This window comes from Taeniopygia guttata, chromosome 1A (assembly GCF_048771995.1).
Source record: "Taeniopygia guttata chromosome 1A, bTaeGut7.mat, whole genome shotgun sequence".
Lineage (NCBI taxonomy): Eukaryota > Metazoa > Chordata > Aves > Passeriformes > Estrildidae > Taeniopygia > Taeniopygia guttata.
The window spans coordinates 39,924,425-39,943,471 of record NC_133025.1 but is presented as its reverse complement, the minus strand read 5'-3'; the positions used below and the strand labels follow the sequence as shown (position 1 = coordinate 39,943,471).

Sequence of the window (19,047 nt, the reverse complement as noted above, 5' to 3'; positions counted from 1 at the left end):
GGTGGGGTGTCAGTGAATCAGAAATTATGACAGCTAAATGTGGATGCCTGCACAGATGTATCTGTGACTGAGCCAGGTTCTTAAGTTCTCACTGTTCACTGATCTCAGAGATGTTCCATGTCATTTCAGATGCTCACAGGGTGAATTAATTCTCCACATGGGATTATACATGGCAGAGGACCCACATGAGACCAGAATAGGCTGGAGCAGCAGAAGAAAATGTGGCATTTTAGGGAATTTCAAGAGGTTCTAGAGCCTGAATGGTGGCATCAGAAAAACACTATTTATAATAGAGTGACTCTTACACCTACTGACTTCCACAGGGTAAACTCAAGGGCAATATGTCCAGCTGAGGATAGCAACAGATCAGGCAGGGTTGCACTCTCAAAACCTGTAATATTAAACTAGAGAATTACAGAGGCATAGGAGAGAGATGGACTTCAAACAAAAAGCAGCCAGACTTCTATGCTATAGGATGTATCACACTCCCCTATTAGCCTGTATTAGTACTCCCACCAAGTCTACAGCATTGGCATAAATGGATCATTGGTGTAAACCTCCAGGAAGTTTCTTTTATCAGTGGAGTAATTCTGCAGGGTCTGTCAACTTCTCCAGCTAAATCTTTCTTGAATATGTGAGAAAGATACTTAGTTCACATATTGCTCATATTTACATGAGAACAAATGTGTCTAGATGTCTTAATCTGAAAGTGAATGCTGCAGTTCATGGCAGTCAGTGGCTTGGAAGAATAGAACAGCTCCCTCCATTTGCAGAAAATTTGGAAGATTTCTTTAGAGACATTTCTTGAACAGAGTGTCATAGCATCGTTCCTATAGGACAGATTCTAACTGAAAAGTAGTCCATGAGATGTTTCAGCAGAGGCAGACATGCCCTTTGAGGTTACTGTGTGTTAGAATGGATTTACCTTCTTTCCCTCCATCTCTCTCTCTTTATAATAACCAAATATTCCCATGCTGTATTCTATTCACAAATGCTAATCATGTTCACAAATTGCCTAATCATGTTAGAGTTTTTTAATACTACTATAATAATACAAACAGAAATTGGTTTTGCCCTTTCAGAGGTGTATTTTAGGAAATGAAACCTGAGGCATCTTTTTTCTACAACTATGTGATTCTAACCCTTAATTCCCAGTGATAATGCTTACAGAAAATTTCCTGGCACATTTGTGATTCATTTGTCTCAGAACTCATTTTTATTTAATTTTGACCTGTATTTTTTATTCCATGTATTCATGTAGTCAAAGACATTCATTCTACTTTCTCTTCTGAATTCTCTCAGGTATTTTAATATTAATGATGTAATTCACATGTATATTTTATTGGACAGGGACTTGAAAGTTAGATTCCTATGTTAAATTTCTCTTTAAGGAAAAATTAGATGATAGCTATTTACCTAAAAAAAAAAAAACTGTGTAGAAACTCTGGTATTATATAGCCAATATGCAGGATACATAAGCATTTGAAAAATAAAAATGAGAATTAAACAGAAAGCCTATTAAGAAGTTCCAGAAAGGCTCAGATCTGGGTCTGAATGGGTATAAATAATTGCTCTGGAGTTTGAGGTTTCTATATAATAAGAAACTGAAAAAAAAAAGAAAAGACTTTTATTTTTAGCTACAGAATCTATGATATGATAATATCATGATTACTAAAAATCAAATACAGCAAATATCTCCAGGCCAAATTCAACAAATCTCCATCTGATTTCTGCATTGTGGAAGCTCATGTTGAATTCAGTGTGTTGATGGGCTTTAGAGGTGGAGTGAGTTTGCTCAACCTTGTGTCAGTTTCCACAGTGTGAGAGTCTGAGTTTTATTTAATCTGTCTAGTAGCTATCACAAATCAGAATAAATGGACAAGCACAGGATCCATATATCATATCTAATCCATGCTTTAATTATTTAAAGTCTGATTATATTTTAAACAACAAAATGAAACAGTCTCTTCTATTAATATGTTGGAAACCATTGGCTTGATCAATTACCTACAATTCTGTTATTTTCTCTGAGATTTTTAGTCTAAATTAACTTATTTTTTCTTTTTCATCTACTTTATATAATTCCTTAAGTAGATTGCATTAATAACACTTGATCATCACCATAATAACTGGGACAGAGGGTAGAAGTGAAGGAGTATGTTAATTATTGTTCAAGTTTCAAATATAACTTATTGGTGCTCATATGAATAATTTTTTACAAATGCAGAACATCAAGTAGTGAGATCTATTGTTTTCCTGCAACTGCAGAAAATAAGAGTATTTGACTTTGCTCAGAGTTTAAATGCTACAAGATATGTCCATTGGTAGAAAAGAAATACCATCCCTGAACACTTTTTTCTCTTCCTCTTTCTCTGAAAGACTATATTTATTTCATATTTGTATCTTTTTCTCTAGAGAAAACATGTAGAATTTAGCTGGGAGATTATTAGTAGAGAACCACTTTTTTCATTAGCACAAAAATATTATTGTTAAATAATTTTTAGCTTTAAGGAAAAAGAGCTAGATGTGGATTGAAGGTCAGGCAGAAAAAAAGGCCACATCTAGACAAGTCCTGAATCTGTGAATGTTCACAGAATTTTATCTTTTTTGTACTTAAAAACAACTTTCTAAACAACTTTCTAAACAATCTCTCCTAAACTTTTTAGCTCTAGAAACCTAGAATAATACTCAAAATCTATAAGTTTAGAAAAGACAGAGTTGGCATGTTTGACAAAATCATTGTCTAATTTTATATATCTTGCATTGACACTCAGAATTGTTCATTAAATATCCATTTCCCTGCTAAAATTCCTTCTGTAAAGAGCTATTAAAAATTAGTGCAGTCTAATTTTTGTCTATAACTTACTGGAAAAAGGATATATTCTTTAAAAAAAATAAGGAAAGACACACAATTTCATACTGATTTATTTTTCTGTCATTTAAGTAGCATTCAGCATTTCATTTTCTTGTGGATGAGTTTGTAGATTGGTGTTCCCTGTCATTATTTATTGGCAGCCCAGGTAAGGGAACCATAAATATCTGTCTTTATACTTGTAAGGTCACCATTCACTCTGGTGTCACAATGAAAAATAAGCACAGAAACCATGTTGCAGTTCTTCTGATTTATATTGATGCATTTCTATTTCTACTACAGAAGGTTTCTACAGCAGACATCCACTGAGAAAATGTCACACTTACTCTGGTATGCTTCAGTACCTGGAATGTTAACACAGCAGTCTGGGTCCAGTTATTATCCCAGAAATGGAGATCACCAGCATAAGTTCTTAATCAAGACGCAGAAGAGAGTCACATGTATTGACATTTTTTGATACATTTAGATCAAAATGGGAGTTTATGTGCATCACATAAGGTGATGGATTTTTCCGTGGAACGTATTCCTATGGACACATGAATTAAAATTTCTCTGCCTAGTGAGTGCAGAACAAGTCTTTTGAATTTGTTGCCATCATTGACAGCTGACTTGAATAGCCTTTAAAAATCAATAACATTTTGCAACTGTCTTTTGATTTGCAGAGAGATGAGGTGCTTGTTTGTTTCTTGTCACTGACATGACTAATGTTTTTAAAATAGAAGATAACTTCTCAGCTGCATGGAGTTGCCTCAGAGCATCTGCATGGAGCAAATCTGGTTTTCTCTCTCCTGTTTCTTGAGTCAGCCTGGGATTTTTGTTTGAAGTAATAGCGCAGCTTCAGAACTGCTCTAAGCTACCCCTGGCTGTAAACAGCTGCCAGGGAGAGTGTAAAAGTAGTGAACTAAATTTCACTTCTCTGCCTCATGTTTTTCATCCATTAGCAAAACAAAGACCTAGCCTACTAAACCTACTCATGACTTGAGTCTTATTATATGGAAAGAAGTAGAGTTTTTCTACAAATAATATGAAAAAAACTTTACTGATGATTTGTGGTATTTTTCTGGCATGATATACAAACAGAATGCTTCATCCTCACTCCGCCTGAGGTTTGGCATGCTGATGGAACTGTGTTTCATGCTAAAAGCTCCACTTTGAATTGCTATAGTCTAAAAAATTACTTTCTTTGGATGAGCTTATGAATACTTGAATAAATATTCATCTATCAAGTGTGATTTCAATTTCTCAGATGAAATTTTTGAAAAATGGGCTTGAATTCCTGGTAGATATTCACAGAAATATAATATTAGTATAAATAAAATTAAATGTACATTTTGTTCCACAATTAAAGATACAAATATAAAATTCATCTAAAGACTATTAAAATGACAAAAAAATCTAAATAGATAAAACTAAAAATCTATGTGTTACCAAGTAAGTTAATGTGTAAAGTAGCCTTCACTCAATACTCAAGGAGAGGATTCACAACAATTTCTGAAGTGCAAAGGGACTATGAAAACAAATTATTGTACTTCCATAATGTGCACCATTATGGCACATCATTGCTGCTGGGAATAATTGATAAAGAAAAAGAAGGACAATGACTGCTTTTTCCTCTAAAGTGCAAGCTCCTAACCTAGTTGAAATATGGCAAATTTAACAAGAATTAAGGTGAAAATATTGTAAGAAATACTCTATGGTCAGGTTGACAATTCTCAAACTGAAGGGTGACAAGCTTGAAAACTGTTTTAAAACATTTCAGTAGCAGTAATATCTTTTTCATAAAACACATATTATAGAGCTAGAAATGAACACAAAGCAGCAATTTAAAGTTCTGAAACTAGTTATCTCAGTCGCTAAATGCATTAGTCTCAACATCTTACTAAATTCTACTATAATCTGTTATGACTATGGCTAAGACTGCCAACTTAGGGGAAACTATTATCCTATTCTGAAGGGATTGGTCTAGTGCAGTGCAATTTGGAGTTAGAAAAAACACACTTGTTTTATAGTTCAGAAGCTAGTGAGCTGTTTCACTTGAAATAAGGATAATTCCTCCATATTTAGTCAATCTCTCAAATTAGATAAAGTTTATATTTGCATTAATTTGGAGTGACTCATATGCCACTTTGTCCTTCTTACAGATTGCCTGTATCAAAATAAAACACAGAAAAGTCTTTGTTTCCGTCTAAGAGACAGAAAACATCCCTAGGATAGTCTGATTCCAGGGCAATCTGATTCCATTCTGATCTGAATCTATGACATTTTATTTGTGGCCTCTCATTTTGAAGAAGAAAACCAATGCCAAAATTAAGCTTTGAGTTTCCTTTTTTATATTCATAAACAGGAATTAATTAATTATTAATATAAATAGGAAGCTCAATAATCTGCCATTATATTTTAATTACTGTAATAAATTCTTTTGAGTGTTAGACCTTGCTTAGATCACATCTGGTGCCTCACTGTCCCTTTTGAGAGAGTCTGACTCAGAGCAACTTTCCCTTACCAAGTTTACACCTGAAATACACAGTGGTGAAACCATTCCCTTGAACATGGTGGATATCTCACGACACTTAAGGAGATTTTCTGTTTTGTTCCAGGAGAGACAGTAATTTCTTGAAGGACTGGTTTTTCCCCATTTCTGTTACACCACCAGTCCTTGTCAAGTATAGAGCTCCAAGAAGAGAATAAATCTTGAGAAGTCTATGAGAATAACTTTCAGAATTCTGAGGCATCAGTAAATTTGCAATTATATGTCTGCTGTGTGCTGTTTAACAGTCACTCCTCATTCAGGCATACATGCAAGTACTTCTGAATGTCACTCCTCACTCCAGAAAGAGGAGGCTGCATTTTCCAAAATACTCTGGGTTCAGAAAGTCTTCTGAGTATAATGAAAATATTGAAGAAAATGTAGGCTGCTGAACACTCTAAGACCTTCAAAATCTATTTAGATTTTTAATCATATTTTCCAATTCTAGTAAAAACAATTAAAAATAAAACTGTGAGAAAAGTACTTACATTTCAATTTCTCCTGTGAATAAGCATTATTTCTTTGTAGTACTCTAACTATTTGCTTGTATTACTTAGTCAAGGTCTCGAGCATGCCTGAAGTGTTCCAGGTAAATTGCCATTTACAAAAAAAAAAAAGAAAAAAGTTGGTTGGTTTGTTTAATACCAGTTAGAGAACATGCCTAAAATTTCCCATGCTAAAAGAAATACAGAACAAGCTCCAGGTATCTGGAGGAATATTTGCTTCTTTCTCCTTTTTTTCTGCTTTAATCAAGAGAAAAAGAATACAAAGGATTTCTATTAATGTGTGAGTAGTGACCAGACTGTAAAGAAAGTGGGAAAGTGACTTTCTCTTTAGTTTAGACTGTCAGATCAGAAACTTGTAGGTCTTAAGCGCAGAGGATATAAACTCCAGCTATGAAAGTCTTATTACTCTGATATATTTTTACAATTTGCATTAATCATTTCATGAAATAACAGCAATGGAGAGGCTATTACTTTTTTGCAAGAAAAAGTATAATGCCTCTTGTAGGGAGCAAAAACACTAGAAGAGGTCATAAAGCTCAAACTTCTAAGAAATAACCAGAAAAAGAAATTTTTCATACAGTTTTATTTCATGTCATAGGAACTGGGTTATCTGTTATGATTTGCAAAGCAGCTTAAATTTTATTAGAAGAGTAGTACATTTTTTTAATGTAAAGAAAACTCTTCTCAAACCTCAATATTTATTTACTGTTAGAATTAAAATAGGAGGCTCATGGGACATTTCCAAAGCTTCTAACAATGTCATCTGCTTACTTTATATTACTTTTTGCTTTCTTACTTGGTGATTTCTGTCTAAAATTTTATATAATCTCTTTGCAGAAAGGGATGGTGGAAAACAAATCAAATCTAGCCTTCTAGTTGGCTTAATGACTATTTAAATATTTCACCTTTCTACATCTTCTATGCCCAGTGCCACATGCACATCTCCTCCCACCCTACCATCAGTTAAACACCACTACCACCATCAGCAAGAAGTCGGTGGATGCATGCTGCAATCTAGAGAACACTTAATCCCATGTCAATGCTTACTCACGCGAGCATTTCTAATGAATCATGGGCAGCGCATGAATGTATAATGCCAGATATTTGCTTAATTATTTTAGGGTCAAGGTGTTATGCAAAGATACTCATGAATTTCAAACAGGTTTTGGGACTTAAGATGCCACTTTTAATTTAAATGTTCTATTTCTGTTTAATTTCTTCCTTTCTCCCTTTTAGCCCCTTTTGTCACCCAAAATTCTGTTAAACAGCAAAAAGTTCATAGCAAAAAATAAAGATGAAACTTGCTGACAGAGAGGCTCATTACGAATTGCATTTACCAAAATGTATGTAGTGGTTTTACTAAATAATGACATTTTCCATATTCATACATCATCCAGAATAAAATATCTAGGAAGAATATACAAATGCTGAGTAAGTATGCAAGGATACAAGAACTGATTTCCTCATTTGCTTTTATGACAAGGTAACCCACATAGTTGATCAAGGGAAACTGGTTGATGTAAAGTTTTGGATTTCAGTAAAACTTTTGACACTTTTGAGTGTCAACAGTTGACACTTTTGAGTGTCTCTCACAGGATCCTTCTGGAAAAAATATCCAACACACAGCTGGATAAACACATCATGTGATGGGATAGCAACTGGCTCACAGATCAGGCACAAAGAGTTACAGTGAAAGAAGTGACATTGGACTGGGGTCCTGTCATTAGTGGGAATCCACAGGGCTCCATTCTTGACCTTGTGTTCTTCAACGTTACTCAATTACTCAAAATGAAGGACTGGAGGGGATACTAAATGAGTTTGCAGATGATACAAAAGACACAAAACAAATGATACCTGTTGACACCCTGGAAGGCAGGGAGGCCCCGCAGAGAGGCCTTGACAAATCAGGGAGATAGATGGGCAATGACCAATCATATGAAGTTCAACAAGGGGAAGTGCTGGATGTCTCACATGGGATGGGGAACCCTGCATGTATGGACAGACCAGGGAATGAGATGCTGAAAAGCAGACCTGTGGGAAGGGACCTGGGGGTCCTGGTAGATGGCAAGATGACCTTCAGTCAGCAGTACCTCAACAGCCAGAAGGGCCAGCCCTGCCCTGGGAGACATCAGGCACAACATCACCAACCAGGTAAGGGAGAAGATTGTCCCACTGTGCTCTGCATTGGAGTGGCCTCACCTCGAGTGCTGGGGGCAATTTTGGGTGCCACAATCTAAGAAATATCTTAAAACCATTAGAGAGTTTCCAGAGGACAGCAATGAGGATGGTAAAGGACCGTGAGGGGAAGCTGTATGAGGGGCAGCTGAGGTAACTTGAGGCCTGTTAAGCCTGGAGAAAAGGAAGCTGAGAAGAGCCCTCATTGCAGTCTACAACTTCCCTGTGAAGGGAAGTGGAAGGGAGTCACTGATGTTTTCTCTGCGGTGACCACTGACAAAACCCAAGGGAATGGCCTGAAGTTGTGTCAGGGTGGTTTAAGTTGGATATTAGGAAAAGATTTTTCACCCAGAGGATGATTGGGCACTGGAACAGTCTCCCCAGGAGGGTGGTCACAGCACCAAACCTGATAGAATTCCAGAAGGGCTTGGACTGTGCTCTCAGGCACATGGTGTGACTCTTAGGGATGGTGCTGTGCATGGCAGTTGGACGCAATAATCCTTGTAGGTCACTTCTAACTCTGCATATTCTGTAATTCTGTACAGGTGGAATGGGGGAAAAGCAGTCTTCTGTAGATTTTTTTTGAGTGTAGATACCAGTAACTGTGTCTTAGAGTACCTGCAGTAGCTTCCAAAAAGGGGTGAAGAAAAATGATGTGGAGAATCTGCAGTGCTGACTCTGGTGCATTTTAATCCAAAGTCTGTTGGCACTAACAGAAAAAAATTCATCCAGATGCTAATGGTTTGGCATAGGACTCACATTATCATACATCTCAAGCCAGACATGGACAAAACCTCTGCAAAGCATAGTTCTGAGACCCTAAAAATAAACATTTTCTACGTACCCTTTCTGATTCTCAAATACCAAGATCAAGCTTTCCTGTTCAAAGCAAGAACTTGCCTGTTCTTTGTGCCTCTTCTGTGTTTGTCTTTTCTTTACGTAGTTTGAGAAGGAGTTTCAGGACTGCTTCTTCAGAGAAGATGACATTCCTTCTATTCCTCTCTATTCCTCTCTATTCCTCTCTATTCCTCTCTATTTCATATTTGAACACAGTTTGAAATTAAAGTCTAATGAAGTATCTTTAATCAATATTACCTGTCAAAAATGTGGTGGTATAACCATAGTCTTTATTACTGTGATTTATGATCCCTGAATTTTATGCCATTTAAAGTAAAAATATGAGTCAAACACACATGTGTTTGCAGACATGTACGTTTCTATGTCTTACATGTATTGTTAAAAAGACATTTTGAATTAGATTGTTAATAGCACATGGTGTAAATATGAAGAATTATCTTGTAAAAAACATACATGCCAATAATGCTGTATGATTTATAGTAGCTGATAGTATTGCCCTCTCTGATTAAGAAAAATTTCCCTATGGCCAGGGTAATTTCAGATTTGTAGTCTTTCCAACATACTTTTTTTCTGTTTAATTTTCAGAGGCTGCTGAGGTTAAACAAATTTCCTTCTATGTTCTTTTAGGAAAAAGCAGGAGGGAGGATGGGGCTAATGATTTGATATCTTCTTAAACAAAGACAGAAACCTCTAATGAATGTATTACATAAAATTAAGTCTATTTTTGTCTTCAAAGTATTAAACTAGTTGTCATAAATTTAGCAAAATTTAAACTCCAAACTGCAGTTGAATATAAGGGCAAGTAACAAGATGAGTTATTTGTTTCTGTTGGGCTTATTATGACCACTTGACCTAATTATTTTGACATTCTACAGTAACACTTAGGAATAAAAATAGATTGACAAAAGATGTAATTTTTTCCCCTCAGGGATAAAAATGCAAGGTAACACTTTTCTAAAATGGAATCAAAATAAGCTATATTTGAAAACTATAATGTAAATATTTTAATTGAAATTTCTTATCACAGATTGAGTAAAGATCTTTTCTGAAAGATGAGAAAAGAAAATGTAGGGCTTTCTGAACAAAAAAAGAGATTAAACCTAAACTCTACACTTTGATTATTTTCATATCAGATTGATGCTATATAGATCAAATGAGCTGAGTCTATAAAGCAAAATGGAGAATATGGATTCAGAAAATTATCATAATAATACTGTTACCATAAAAAATAAACATAGGCATCTTCCTTCTTTAATTAAAGTTATAGACAGACATGTACAAGTAGAGGGTGAGTGATAGGAAAGACCTTTTATTTTACCAGCAACATGCTGTCAAATTTTCAACAGATGCCACAGGTTTGGAACATCCCAAGTCCAATCTTCAAATAAGTTTACAGATATGAACTGCTTGGGTGCTGTGATGAAGGCAAGGACCTTAGTAGGCAGCCAGCATCTTTGTTGCATTTACATAGAAATATAGACATACAGACTCCAAATTAGTCTCATTTTGCAAGGAAAAAAATGCATTTTTGAAAATGTTCTGCTTACTTTGTTGGGAAGGAAGAAAATTAACTACTTAAAACACAGTGCTTCCAGGAAAAACTAAAGGAAAGCGGGTTTTTAAAACTATGGACATTTTCTTTAAAGTTATAGACATTCTTTCTTCCGGAAAAGACACATTTAGGGATAGTTTCCTGTTCAGAAAGTGAGATGAAAGTACTTTTTAAAAAAATATGTATTTAATATTTGTCATTCTGATATCATTCTACTACTATCCATTTTCTCAAGATACAAGTTTTGAAGATTGTTCTCAATTTCCTAAATTAATCCCTCTAATGTAGCATAGGACTCCCATCACACATCTCATGAACTTGACCAAAAGTTGAGGCTAAATACAAATTCCTCAATTTAAAGAAAATACAAAAAAAATCAAAAAGAGGAAAATATTGTTGATCCTTATATGAACATTGCACTTGTGGATCTGGAATGATGAGAGGTCAGAAATAGCATCATCTGTGACCCATCCTTGCCTCTAGCTAACTAGTGTAAGGAACCCTTGAACGGCAGCAGCAGACCAAAACCACTGAAACTGCCAAACTCACAAAGATAAAGGCTGGCAGTGAGTTTTATACCCTTTTGACTCCACTGGATTACTTCCAGAAGCACATACAAAGTCTTTCAGATGCTTTTGTCCAAATATATCCATCTCTGAGGACACTGCTTTCTTTTCTTCTTGCTTTGTTGCATAAAAGGGCAGCACCATGAGGAAATGGCCTTGCCAAACAACAGTGTACAAAATCCTGACAAAACCTCTAATCTAAGCTTTTAGGATCTCAGTGATTTATCTGTTCTCAAAACCAGCAGGTCAGAACCCAGACCTTTAACAGTCTCTGCTTCCTCCATGGCTGCCAGGGACACCAGACTTTCTCTTCCTCTGTGACTGCTAGTCATTCATGGCTGAAACCTTAAAAAACAGGCAGTGAATTAGATCACTGCTAGTAAGGTCAGAAATCTCCTGAAAGTCAGATAAATTGAGTAATACAGCTGATTAGCATCAAAAAGAAATATTGACATCTTGCTCACAGGCAGCAGAGGGTGATGATCCTTTGTCACAAATTTATTTTCAGTAAGAAGAATATTATATATTCAGGGGTTAAGATATTCATTTATTTTGACAAGCTCAACTTTTTCTCCTGTAGTTTTTTCAAGGCAGTGATAAGAAAATCTGCTTAATTCAATCCAGAGAAGTCTTTAAAAGGGATTTTATTTTTACATGCTTGATATAAAGTCACCAAAATTCTTTTTAGTGTGAAAGATAAAGCAAATATTTTATGAAAGTTTCTACAAATCAAATGCAGGTTTTCAAATTATGTCACAGTTTTAAGAGTCAGCTCATGCTCTGCTTTTTCCAGTTTAGCCCAACTGCTTCTGTAAATATCTAGTAACATATAGAAAAGTGAAAATCTCAAGTACAGCTATGCAATTAGAACAGTTTGGTGGTGTGATTGCCCTCCCCTTCTCCTTAAGATCCTGCATGCCATCACCTCCCCTTGAGTAGGGATGCCTCTCAAGGTTATTCATTGAGGTTGAGAAATTCCTTGCTGAAGCAGATTGTCACCTAAAGTAAAAACCATAATTTTTTCAACAGAATTGTTACAGTGATAAACTATTCTACATTCATCTTTTTACAGGTTAAATATAAAGGACTGATCCTTTTCCAAGATGAATCTTCCATCATGAACTACCAGTCCTGCCATTTTCTGTACACATGAATCCAAGATTTGAGCTTGGGAATTTCATACATTGAATGATTTAAGGTTTACAGTCTTAGAGTAGAATCTCTCCCATCATGTCCTCTAGTTCATACACTGCTTCCCTGGGATGAGCAGCATCTGCTGAAGGCATTTTATTATACAGCAATCCCCCAACTGCCTTCCCATGTTTCTGCTTGCTATTGATAATTTTCTCATTATTTGCTGCAGCAAAAGCCAAGGAAAAAAGATTATTTTATTAACATCTAATCCAGAAAAACTTCTAAGCACTGTCACTTTCACTAAGGAAGATGCAAACTGCATATATAGGCATGATGTAATTTGTGCTTTTTTGGAAGTATCTTTCCATTGTTTTTCTTTGAATTTCAACATTCCATAAATGTATAATCTGTATCATTACCTGTATACATAGTAAATGCCATTGTTTTTGCGTTAATTTCTACTGACTTCTTAGAACAATTCATCCACTCAGATATGAAGGCTTATTTTAAACAAAAATCCAGATGAAAGCAGCGAGGATTAGGTGCACAATGGTGGCAAAACACTTTCATTTTCTATAGAAGGTCCAAGTAATTTTTTGGTTTTCATTTGCACAATTTTTCCATGGGCTAAGCTTTTTAAAATTGGATCTCATTTCTGAAACAAACAATAAACTGACAAATATACTCAAAGAAACCAACATCAACAACAACAAAAATGCATCAAAAGATGTGAACCAAACCTCAGCCAGATAACTTTCTTGGAAAAAATTCAGAGGGAGCTCTTACAGATTTTTCATTGGAAATCAATATAGATGCATTATTGCATTTTCCTGCAGATAATTTTTAAGTGTCAACAGCTGCCAAGTCTCAAACTTATTATGAACATAGAAATCAACATGAGAGACAGAAAAAAGACTTCTGGTAGAACAGATGGTTTGTTATTTCATCATTGATCTGCAAATGCAGGATTTTAGAGAAGCAATTTTAAATTTACATCAGGAATTCAATAAGCCTAATATAAATTCACATTTTTAAATCCTATAAACTACTGAAGAATTAATAGAAAAGTTCCTATTTTGTCATTAAACCTTTACTTCCTTGGATACAATATTTGCATTGTGTATTACATCAAAATTAGTCCAATGGATATTTCAAATAAATTTTGCAGTATGTTGTGCTTTTTAAGCTCTTGTCATTGCTAAACATTCAAGAAATTATTCTTTACTAAAATACCATGTTAATCAGAAAAGGAGGCACAAAGAATTGTACAACATCCTTTAGAAATTCTGAAGCAGTCTTGCATGTCTGATGGACTGAATGCTGAGCACAGAATTTGCATAAGACCTGTCAAACTGGATAGGAAAAGCACACTTTTTTTTCTTTAATTACAAGAAGCTAGGCAGTGAAGCACCAGCACTACTCAGATCTTACATTTCTTCCCATTGCTATCATACTAAAGGAGCATAACAAAAAAATATATATGTGTATCTAAACAGCTAAAGACTAAGTAAGTACAGATTACATCAGATAAGGTGCTATCACATTATTTCTTCCACTCTACAGAGGGAGGAAAAAGACAGCTGCAACTTTACATATTAGCAATGCTGCTGAATTCTAAGTATTTCTGTAAAGCATATTGGAAGGATAAAGTATTTTAATATAGCTACTGATGATATCCCTGCTACTATAGTAAAAAGGGCACTTTCTAGCAACAAGGGATGTAGAGAAGATCTTTCACTTTTTTTTTTTCCAACTAGAGCTCTCTAATTCCATCATCCCTGCAAAATTCTGCAAAGTATATTTGACCTAAAGGAAGCATTTGCTAAAAGTTATACAAAAGCAAGATAGCACAGTGAGATATTAACATATATCTCACTGGAAGATATATGTTAATATAATAGTATTTATTTAAAAGGTAGCATTTATTGCCTAATGTGGACGGCCATCAACTTTCCACAAACCTGAATAATATGGAGCTGGCCTAAGGACTAAACCTAGAACATATGTAACATCTATAGTAGTATATTAAGCAGCGATGGGTACCATTGCCATGCACTGGAATTACATCACTGAATTAAACTGTTAAAATGGCTCCTGGCATGCCTTTGTTCCCCAAATTGCAATGTGCAAAACAATCCCTGGAAAAGCTGGCCAGTAATTGTGAAGCAGAGACCATTAGCAATAGAAAATTTTATGTGGCTACTGGAAAGAGCTGTTTGGAAATTTTCTGTTCTGTGTGTGTTTGCAAAAACCTGTTTTGGTGATGCAGGATTGTTTATATCAGCAACAGTCATGCCAGGCTTAGTTTGGCTCCTGCAGAGGCACTTGGGTTTCTGCTTTACTTTACCCACATTTGGAAGAAGTGACTCAATTAAAGCAAGACTGGCCTTGCCAGCATGGTGTTTCAGCTGATATATATCACTACACCAGAATGCCTTCTGGGAAGTGCCACTACACTCCTGCCCTAATGGACACAAAAGATCAGTGTGAAAGACTGATTCCCTGGGAAGCTGGCCTGGCTATACAACTCAGAGAGTCCTATTGGGATGATCCTCTGCTGGAAAACTCTGCCACAGCAGGCTTAGATCCAGGACCCAAGGTGTTAAAGGGACAGTCTTTAAGTGATGCCAGTTTATTCCTTGCTGCACTTTCCTGCTGAAGATCCATGTGTCCCAAAACCATTGGAAGCACTACAGCTGCCCACACACAGCTCTGAACCTCCATTAAACTGGGGTGGTTTGGGCCCTTTCTGGGCAGCCAACTGCATCATTAAACCATTGAATATGTTTCTCAATTGAATGTTTCAATTATATGAATACATAAAAAAAAAAAAAACAAAAAAAACCAAAAACCTTTGCCATTTGCTCCCCTACTTTCTGAGCTTAAGTTTAACTAATATGATGAAAAAAATCTGTGACAATTTTTTCATTATTGCGTGGTTGCTTAATAAAAGATACCATGACCAGTGCTGAGTGGACTTCTTTTCTTTTCACCTGAGAAGTTCAAAGCAGATTCAGAAGGAGATGGAGAAATAATGACTAATATTATAATACACAGTATTTGCAATTTCTATGAGATAACCTACCAGGAAAACATTAATGAAATATTTTCTAGGTTTATCAGAGAATGTCATGACACAAAGTGTCTTAGAATGCCATTGATGCAACAATTAAATTTCTTTCTTCAGCTTTGAGAAGAAATCAAATTAATAGATGTTATGACCTCATTCAGATAACCAGCAAATATCTTAGATACTGAAATGTCTGAAAGTGTTTACCTTTTCTAGCTAGACAATTAAAATGGATAAATTCCATCAGGAATTTAAGAGATGGATGTAGTTAATGGAGAAATCTATAGGCCCTGCGTATGTATTCAGAGGTCCCAAATATAGTGCCTGCCTTTTTTTATGGTGATTTGATCACAGAAATGCTAAGAAAAGAAGTGACCATATGAATGTGTGAACTTAAATGAAAAATTGTCTATTGTCAGCAAATAAATAATTCCAGACCAGGAATGCCCTAACATTAATCAATTTTGTTAGGTTCTGTCTACACCTGTTCATAGTTATTTGCTACTAAAGTAGTCAGCCATAATTTGCAATTGATTATAAATCTGGTCTGACAATTTGTACAAGTTGTTTCTCCTCTCAAAATCATAATAATATTGGACTGCATGGAGGTTTTCAACAAAGGAAGACAAAGGAACCATCTTTAGGTAGGGATTTTTTTCCCCCTGTCATATTAAAACATTTTTTGAGAAAAGAAAATGAGGTTTTGCTGTAAAGAAAATACTTTTACTAGCCTCTACCTATGCAGAGCAAGATATTTTTGGATATTTATGCATTTTTTAATTTAAAATTCGGCTCACTGTATTTGCCTTGCAGGCTACATGAAACTGGGATGCTGGCAAGCTGCAGTAGACTATTCAAATGATCTCTGCACCCCTTTCTCTGCCCTTGCAAAGGATTTATGGAGGAGAGCTTCCAAACCAGTGATGTAGAACTGTGAGTATTTGATGCATCTCTTTGCTGGATTTAGGACAAGAAGTTTCCAGCTGTACAAGTTGGAAGAAAACATATGGAGAAACAAAGAAATAATAGCAATCATTGGAGGAAGAAAAACAGCATATACATCCTCATTAATCTTATCCACACAGCTGTTTTGTCAACATTTGCACTTTACACAGAAGATGTCTGAGTTGTGCACTCATTCTCGATTAAGGACAATTGTTTGGTCTTTTTTGTTACTGAATGTCTTTAGTTTGAAAAAGAGAGAAAAATAAATTCTAAAAAATTATTAGTGATTAAAGAAAAAAATTATTTTCCAGGCTTATTATATGCATAGAGCCAATATTATGAGTCCTTTCAATGTCACAATGTACTTTCATGTCTTTACCAGAAGTTTACTGAACTTCTTGTCTATATTCTTGAGTGTCTAAGTGAAAGGAAATATTTTCAGTCTTCAGTCAGTATGGCCATAAGAGGTATGTTTGAAGGACTTTTCCAAGCTTAGTTCATCAGGCTATTTAACAATTAAAGGACATTTTGGTGGATGTTTTGTGGAGGTTATTTCCATTTCAGATTAAAATACATGAATGTAAATCAGTTATCTGACAATGGTTTTATTTTGGAATAAAAGGTTGACACAACACAGAAATGCAGTTTTCTGTGGCATATTGTGCAGTATACGGATTGTGAAGAAGCTAGCCAAAGTAGTGTGTCCTTAAAAGTCGCTTATATCTCTACTCAGTGATTTTGTACAAGATCCTTTATACTGTAATAAGGCTTCACATGTGGAAGAGATCATGAGAAATTTTAACGGGATTCTTTTCTTAAGTATATAAACTTGATCAAATTCTTGACAATGACAGACCTATCAAAGGGCTACGGCCTCCAGCTGGGCAGCATATCCCAGCCAGCCCCACAGCAGACTGATCCTTAGGCAATTTCCTTGGATGCCAATACAAGCAATGTTAGAGCCAGTTCTTTCCATGGTGCAGCCAGCCAAACATCCAGATGTTTTTGCTAGAAAAATGTGTATCACAGAAGAGCACCTGGATTTTGCAGCTGTAATGTTCCATGTTTAGTTTGCAGTTAAACCTTCTCAAAGTATCTGGGATGAATACTGGGAGTAAAAAAGACAAAAGAGGTTAATTTGGAGCAGCAGCAGAAAGCAAATGTAGGACTATAAGAGCAAAGTATTTTCCATGTGGCAGAACCTTTATATTCTTATCCTTGTGTCCTCCTCTCCCATGATCTCCCATTCCTTTACATATACCAGCAAACCATGAATTCAAATTCACCTCTTTTTTTTTTTTTTTTTTTTTTTTTTTTTGTTTTACTGACAAGTCATACCTAATTGAGGGGAATTACTTTCTTAGAGTACCTATCAACAGAATAGAAACCTCAAAGTATCCGGCTATAATGACAAAGGTACATTTTCTAGGTGAGGTCCGACTTCATAATGAGCACAGTGTTCAATGTAGCAGTTTGAAAAACACAATGTGAATGTGTGCCTGCTGGAAAATTGTACTGAAATTCTTTAACATAGCAACATCATTTGTTAGAAGTTCAACTCTGGGAAAACCTATATCCATGATGGTACAATATTTGAAAAAATAAACTAGTTCTTTGATGACCTTCTGCAACTGAGCATTCTTTTTGTTTCTCTATAAAATACTGTGCATTTTTTACAAACCTTCTTGTCATAAGGTTTCAGTGTAAAAGTTTTTTTATGGATTTAGGTCCTATTAAAATAATTTTTAAATTATCTCATAAATCCAAGGATGAAGCTACTAGAAGATGCCACTTTTCCTCTCACCTTTCCAGTCTTAGAAATAGAAATATTATGAAAAAAAAAGAGCAATTACATAAGATGTCATTGAACTTTCTCAGCAACAGTTCCTAGAAAAATTACATCAGTTTAATGTAAGCTGGAAGAAGATGAATTAATGAATGTTCTCTGAGTTATATCCTGTCACATTCAAACATTTTTCCTTACTTTCACAAAGTTCCAGGATATTGAGCAGATATTAGAGACAGCAGAATGTGTTACAATGTGACTGGAATTATTAAAATACACTTTACATTTGTGATCTACTGCAACTGAAATTAAGTCACTGAGGATGTCAGAGACGTAGAAAGTGCTTGGATTTTCTGATAAGTCACTACTCACAGCTGCTGCCTTTTGCTATAGAGGTATAAATTGGTTTCTTCTGCTAAATCAAAGCTCTTCAATGACATATGCATGTATAGTGCACTAGCAGGATGTTCAGAAATACCTAAGTCTATTACTTGCCTAATGGTTTTTTGTATAACAGAATCTGAAAATTAAAAATATCCCTCTAAAATAATAGAAATCTTTGTCATCTAAATTCAGGATAAAAACTAAAAATAAAACTTTTATGAGCAAAGGGATTCCCAGGAAAATTTGGGTTTGAAATAACATAAAGAGAAATATTTTGGCTTGGTTCCCACCCAAAATTCCTGCCAGTTATACTTATGGCAAGTAAAATTGCTAAATGCCTCATTGGCAGAAAAAAGTACTCCTGGTCCCTATTAGCTCACTACCTCTTTGCAATTCATTTTCATTTTCATGACCAAAGGAAAAAAAACAAATGCTTCAAAATTGCAGACTTCAAACACCAATTTTATTAACATTTCCCATTGAAAAGTATTCCAACAGAAATTTTCCAATTAGTTTTTTTCTTGGAATAATAAATATCAGTCAAATACTTTTGATTTAACATTAATTTAACCAGAATAATATACATCATAGCATCGAAATTGCACTCTTTCACATTTCAAACTTTGTCTTATATAAAAGATGAAGGAATACAATAAATAATGTAGTTTCTGG

The 19,047-nt window shown here is 35.1% G+C and overlaps 1 long non-coding RNA gene across 5 annotated transcripts in view; it reads left to right on the top strand.

Moving 5' to 3' along the window:
- The window catches only part of LOC115492053 (uncharacterized), a 177,879-nt gene that overhangs the window by 100,676 nt on the left and 58,156 nt on the right, over positions 1–19,047 (top strand). For all 5 annotated transcript variants that reach the window (XR_012053456.1, XR_012053455.1, XR_012053454.1 and 2 more), the window contains exon 3: positions 16,074–16,193. This is a non-coding gene — a long non-coding RNA (uncharacterized lncRNA). The remainder of the gene's footprint in view (positions 1–16,073; positions 16,194–19,047) is intronic.